Source organism: Sus scrofa, chromosome X (genome assembly GCF_054392235.1).
Source record: "Sus scrofa isolate SSC_HxYL_T2T_F1_AM1 chromosome X, Sscrofa_HxYL_maternal_Yorkshire_Landrace_v2.0, whole genome shotgun sequence".
Lineage (NCBI taxonomy): Eukaryota > Metazoa > Chordata > Mammalia > Artiodactyla > Suidae > Sus > Sus scrofa.
In genome coordinates, this window is record NC_139401.1 from 96,925,066 (window position 1) to 96,932,498 (window position 7,433).

Consider the following 7,433-nt stretch of genomic DNA (forward strand, 5'->3'; position numbering starts at 1 on the left):
GCATGTGATAGGCCCTCTATTTATGTCTGTTGAATAAATGAATGAATGAATAAATGCATCACCAAGATGATTTGTGGGTCCCACCCCATTTCTTGGCTCTAATACCAAGTTCCAAATTCCCAACTGACTTCTTGGAAATGTGTGGCTCCTTCTCAAATACTCGTGAAGTTTTGACCGCTTTTGTTTATTTCTTTCTATTTACCTTGTGGGTGGCCTCCTGCTATAGCAGGAAGTAACTTTGGACAGATACTGGTACTGTTGGCAATGCTCTTATTTCTACTATTTTCCAGGAAAAAAAGTAATATCCTAGCCAAGAGCAGAAACTCCAGAGTAAGATAGTATGGCTGAGAATCCTGGTTTCAACAATAAAAAGCTATTTGCCTTTGGGATGTTACCCTAAGGCCCTGAACTTTTATTTCCTCATCTATAAAGTTTCCTTAGCTATGTATACCTGTATGCACCTTCCTCCTCACATCTAGAATATACTGATTCCTTCTCCAAAAAATATAAGCCAATGTTCTCACCAGTTACTATATTCATCTCAAAATCCAGGATATCTGGGTGATGTGTGGCCTTCTCCATCAAGATCACATGTGGATACTTTTGAACTAAAAGTTAAATTATCAGTCTCTCCCACACCCGCAATATACAGTGGTGGAATAGGGACAGAATATGCTGAATAAAAATTCCCACCATGAAAATGGAAGAACAAAAGATGTACTGTGATCACTTGTTCATAGCAATGATGGAATCTTACTGACAATGTACTCTGTAGACACTCTGCCCTGGTAGTGAGGGAGGTTCCCTGATTAGATACTGATTCTCCTGTCTATGGGAAACTCCCTTGTCCACTGCTATCCATAGACAGATCTCAAGTGGGATTGAAGGATATTTCCCTCTTTGGTGGATACACAATTTTCCATGACACTTTTCTTGATGGTACAAGTTTGCGGACCAGGCTATATAGTCATGAACTCTTTTAGAACAAGTTTGTGATTTCTTTGTCAAGGCAATTAACTCAAAACTCAATAAGCTTTCAGTCTATTTGCTTTCAATAAATCCCATGTGACAGCAACCATATCCAACTTTTTTTCTAGACACAATTAAGCCTACCTTATTTCTTTGCTTACTCTCTTTCTGCCAATGTTTTTCCTTATTTAAGGCCATCTAAATCTATTGGGTTGGGTAAAAAGGAAACAATCTTTATCTGATCTTTGATAAAAGACTAGTACATCTGTTTAAATGTGGCTTTAATATGGCTTTTTTGTTCAAAGATCTTTTTTTAATTGAGTTAATTAGGACTTTTTCTATTTGGCTTTAATTTTTGTATATGGTGTGAAGTAAAGGTCCAATTTCATTCTTTTGTTTGCAGATATCCCATTGTCACAACATCATAGGTTAAACAGATTATAATTTCTCAATGAATGATCTTGGGACCCTTGACAAAAATCAACCCACTATAGATGTATGGATTTATTACTAGATTCAAGTTCTATTCCATTGATCCATATGCCTATCAATACCGGTACCACATTGCTTTGATTACTGTAAATTGGCATAGGTTTAGAAATCAGGAAGTACAATTTCTACATCTTTTTTCTTTTTCAAGATTGTTTTGACTACTTAGGGACCCTTGTACTTCCTTATGAATTTTAGAATCAGCTTTTCTGTTTTTGCAAGAAAAGGTGGTTAGAATTTTGATTAGGATTGCATTTAATCTGTGGATCCATATTGGGGGAGTAATGCCATCCTAATAATATTAAATCTTCTAATCTGTGAAACCAGAATAACTTTCCATTAATTTATGTATTCTTCAATTTCTTTCAAATACATTTTAGTTTCAATGTACAAATATTGCATTTCCTTAGTTAAATTTATTCCTAAATATTTTAATCTCCATGATGCTAATTGTAAATGAAATTGTTTTTTTAATTTTCTTTCAGATTGCTTATTGCTAGTATGTAGATAGACATTTGATTTTCATGTGTTGGTATAATAATCCTACAATGTGACTGAATGCCTTTATTAGTTCCAGTAGTATCTTGTGGATTCTTAAGACTTTTCATCTGCAAATAGAAATTATTTATTTCTTCCTTTCAAATCTATATGATATTATGTCTTTTTCTTGCCTAATTGTGTTGGCTAGAAATTCCAGTAAAATATTGAATATAAGCAGTGAAATTCAGCATCTTTGTCTTTTTCCTGATTCAGAGAGAGATGCTGCCAGTTTCTCACTATTGAGTGTGGTATTAACTTTGGGTTCTTTAAAAAATGTCCTTTAAAGGGAGTTCTCATTGTGGCTCAACAGGTTAAGAACCTGAGACAGTGTCCAGGAGGATATGGGTTCAATCCCTGGCCTCGCTCTTTGGGTTAAGGATCTGGCATTATCACAAGCTGCAGCAGAGGTTGCAGATGTGGCTCAGATTTGGTGTTGCCATGGCTATGGCCTAGACTGGTAGGTAGTTGCAGGTCTGATTCAACCCCTAGCCCAGGAACTTCCACATGCCACAAGTGCAGCCATAAAAAAGAAAATAAATAATAACTAAATAAGTAGATAAATAAATAAATAAATAAATAAATAAATAAAAGGTCCTTTATCATATTGAGGATGTTCCCAATGTTCTCTTTTATTCCTACCTGGTTGATTATTTATATTATTAAAGGGGTTCAACTTTTCAAATAATTTCTCTTCAACTATTGAGATGATATTGTGTTTGTTTACTCGTTTTATTAATATGCTATGTTATATTGATTGAATTTTATTTGTTGAACCACCATTGCTTTCCTGGGATAAATCTCCTTTGGGCATGGTGTATACTACTTTTTCTACGTTGCTGAATTCAGTATTTTATTAAGTTCAGTATTTTATTAAGTATATTTCATCTATATTTATAAATGTATTGGTATTTATTTTCTTTCTTGTGGCGTCTTTGTCTAGCTTTGGTATCAAGGTAATACTGGCCTAATAGAATGAGTTAGAAAATGCTCTTTCTTCTACATTTTTGCAAGATTTTGAGAATAATTGATTGTAATACTTTTGTATAAAAATTTGATAGAATTTGACAGAGGAACCATCTGGGCTTTGGCATTTTGGAATTTCATGTATAGATCTGTTAAGTCTATCTTCTCCAATGTTTCATTTAAGGCTAAAGTTTTTTGGTTGACATTTTGCCTGTGTGATCTATCTATTGATGTAACTATGCTGCAAAATTCTGCTCTATTATTGTGTTGCTGTAAATTTCTCCCTTTAGGTCTGCTAATAATTGTCTCATGTATGTGGTATTCCTGGGTTACAGGCATACATATATTAATAACTTTCCAGCATCTGGAAAAATTGATTCTAAAAGGTTTTGCCAGTTTATTAGTTATTTTTATGGGAAAAAAATGGGCTTTTAAGTTTCTCTATTCTGCCATTTTCTCTCTAATTGAAGAGACTTAATCAGCTTTTTTTCTTGAAGACTTTTTCAAACAGAAGTCTTTCTATTTAGAGTCCAGAGTAGTTGGCCCTGGACTGAATGTGTCCCTCTAAACTCTATATGTTGAAACCCTAACTTACAGTGTTACGGTATGTGGAGATAGAGCTTTTAGAATATAGTTAATGTAAAATGAAGCCATAAGGATAGGATCCTAATCTAATAGGATTGGGAGATGTACAAGAAGAAAAAGAGGGAGATCTCTCTTTATATATACACACTCAAAGAGAGAGAGAAAGAGAGAGAGAGGCTATGTCAGGACAGAGCCAGAAGGTGGCTACCTGTAAGCCAGGAAGTTAGTACTTTATTATAAACCATTCCTGTTGCGCCTTGTTCTGGAACTTCCAGCATCTCAAACTGTGGGAAAATTAACTTCTTTTGTGCTACCCAATCTATGCCATTTTTTTTTATGGCAGCCCAAGGAGACTAAGACATTTTTTGTTAGCGAGAAGTGGGGTGTTGATACATAGCAAATACCTAAAAATGTGGAAGTGGCTTTGGAACTGGGTAATGAATGGGTAGAGGTAGGAAGAGTTTTAAGGTGAAATCTAGAAATACATTAAAGGTGACTCTACTGAGGCCTCAACTGGAAATGAGCAACATATGTAATGTGTATGAGATTAATTGATTGATCTTACCGAAATGGATCACAAGGTTGTGGAAGCTGGCAAGTTCAAAACATGCAGGGCAGGCTAGCAGGATAAAGACCAGGAAAGAGCTGATGTTGTAGTCTTGTGTCCAAAGGTGATCCAGAGGCAGATTTTCTACTTCATATTCCTACAACTCTGGGCTCTTTAGGGTTTTAGTTCATGATCCCCAAAAGGCAAACATTTCTTGCATGAATCCCAGCAAGGGTTTCATTGTACTATAAGCTATGGATAAGCTATGGATGTTTCCTGGACACTTCAGAATTCTTTTGCTCAGGAAATTGCAAGCAAGATGAGGAGTCATCATGTATTGTAGCCATCCCACAGATACAGAATAGACTCTGGCTCAAGATTTGTTTCAGATGTGAACTCTGTGAACACACACACACAGTGTTATTACTTACATAATAAGGCTTTTTCAAAGGAGCAGGACAGGCTTCTTCTTAACCTGGTACCATAATAACTTTAGAGATCTGGGAAACAAAATGGCTTGGGGTTTTATAGTGAGCAGGGTGTGGAGATTCTTTTGCACAAGCAGGGGTTTGTGTGGTTTGAACCTCCCATCAGCACCAAAGGAGGAACACCTTGATTTCTTATAAGCTTGCCAAGGTGTGGTAATATACAGGGAGAAAAGAGAGAGATGAGGCTTAAAAGATGTCAGCAGCCAAACATTAAAAAATGGGTTCAGACTATTATATCATTTAGAAAAACTTAATTGACTCTATCATGAGGAGGAAGAGATATTGTTACACAGTGGGAGTAAGCTGTATAGGCTTGGCATAAAAGCAATCCACATGATGCCTTTTGATACTCCTTTGACCCATTTTGATGGGAAATGGACATATGTAGTAACCTTTGCCAGAGAAGAGCATGGCAACAAGTGGCTCAAGACTTGTCAGGGATGAGGGTCTCAGTCATGTAACCAAGTGAGATACAGAGACAAGGTGAGAAGTAGAAGAATCTAAAATGGATAGTGAAGGACTCTGGAGGATCTGTTTCCTGGAAATACATGAAGAAGTAGGTTTCAGCAGCATAAGAAGTAGTAGATTGTGTTGAACATCTGGATGGTGTACCATACAAATGTCTCTTCAAGAAAGGATTTATTTTTTCCAGATTCTAGGTGTCCTGTTAGTAAAAAGTCTTCAGCTTTTAGACCTTTTTAGGACAGCTTCAGTTTTATAGAGCTGCCTGTCCCATATCCAATGACTGATAGAGGTGGGTATGTGAAGACACATCCGTTCCAAGGCATCAATCCCATGGACACTCCCTAATAAACATCCTGTATGATGAACTCTGTCTGCTTCCTGGAGAATATAACCTGCAACATCCCCACTAATGGTACCAATTTCTGTGTGACTTGGAATAAACCTGGTGTTATGGATTGAATGCATGTACTCTCTCCATGCATATTTTGAAGCCCAGTATGGCTATATATGGACTGAAGAAATAATTAAGTTTAAGTGAGATGACCAGAATGGGGCCCTGATCTAAGATTAGTGTCCTTATAAGAAAAGATGCCTGATAGCAAACTCACTCTTTCCATATGCATGTATACATGGGAAGAAAAGCCATAAGAGGACATAGCACAAAGACTTCAACTAGAAGAAAGATTTCAAAAAAAAAAAAGAAAGAAAACTTCTAGCCTCCAGAACAGTGAAAAAATTAATTTCTCTGAGTTTGTTTTGTGGCTCAGTGGTTAACGAACCAGACTAGGATCCATGAGGATATGGATTCACTCCCTGGCCTTGCTCAGTGGGTTGGGGACCCAGCATTGCCATGAGCTGTGGTGTAGGTCAGTGAATCGGCTTGAATCCCAAGTTGCTGTGGCTGTGGCGTAGACAGGCAGCTGTAGTTCTGATTCAACCCCTAGCCTGGGAACTTCCACATGCTGCACATGCAGCCCTAAAAAAAAAAATTCTCTTGTTTAGGCCAATCAGTTTGTGGTATTGTTATGACAGCCTAAACAGACAAATTCAGCCAGGCTGCTTAGTAAATAGACTCAGTAATAAATCTGACTCTTAAAGAAGACAAACATTTATTTCCGGTCACCTAATAACCTGGGATAAAAATTTAAGGTCAGTGGCCACCTCTCTTCCATGTCAGTATTTAGATATCAAGTTATTTTCCAAACTATTATTCTGCAAAGGCAGAGTTTTTAACCTGGAGTTCAAAAAAACCCCAAAGAAATCTAGGGACAATATTTCAAGAATTTATAAACTTGTCGATGAGAAAATTTTATATTTAACTTTACTAGCCTCCAACCAAAATTTAGCATTTCATTCATTTATAAATGTGGGCCACAAACCACAGTAGTAGCAACTGTACCTGTGATTTTTGTCACAGAAAAGTTCACATAATTACAAAGCACATTATTATTGTTGTAGATATCTGAAAATATTTATTACTTTGGAAGGAATATATTTATTATAACAGTTATAAGATTTTATTAATTAATATGTTATGATAGTTGCATACATATTACTATACTCAATCGTATTATTTTTATAATTATGTTAAATCTTACTAATGGCCTTTGTAATCCTAAATTTTTTGACACTTAAAATATTATTCTCCAAAGAGACACATACATTACACCATACTGCCAAATAGCTCCTGAGTTACCTGGTGGTAAAACTAAATCATAAGTCCACAATTCAGTTTAGAGGAGATGGAAAAAGAGTGAAGGAGGTACCCAGTTATTATAATGTCCTGGCCAGTAAATGCCACACACCACCTACACTCATATTCCATCAGTGAGAACTTAGTCTCTTAGGCACACTTAATTGTATAGGAGTCTAGGAAATGCAATATATCAGGGAAGTCTTGTGGTTAGGATTCTACTACAATGGAGAAAGGAAAACAGAATTGATGAACTTCATGCAGTCTATGCCACTACAATTCTGTATCCTGTCCCTAACAAGTTTTCTCCCTTTCGTTGTAAGCATTTGTCCCACAGATTTTTCTTGGTTTTTCTGTATAAACAGATTTGTTCCCTTCTTTTCACTCTGTTTTTTATAATGCTTATTTATTTTCCTTATCTTGCTGCATTCACTAGGACCTCCAGTATAATGTATAATAGAAACAACGATAGAGAAATACTTGTATTTTTCCCAATTTAGTAAAAATTCTTCAGTGAACTTTCGGTACTAAGTTAGATATTGGTAGAGGTATTTTATGGTTAACCCTTATGAAATTAAGGAAGTTGTCTTCTATTCCTAGTTTGCTAGAATGATCTGAGATTTATAAGGTAAATAATGATAATCCTTCATGATCTGGTGGCAGGAATGAATGATAGAATGAGGTTTATTCTCTA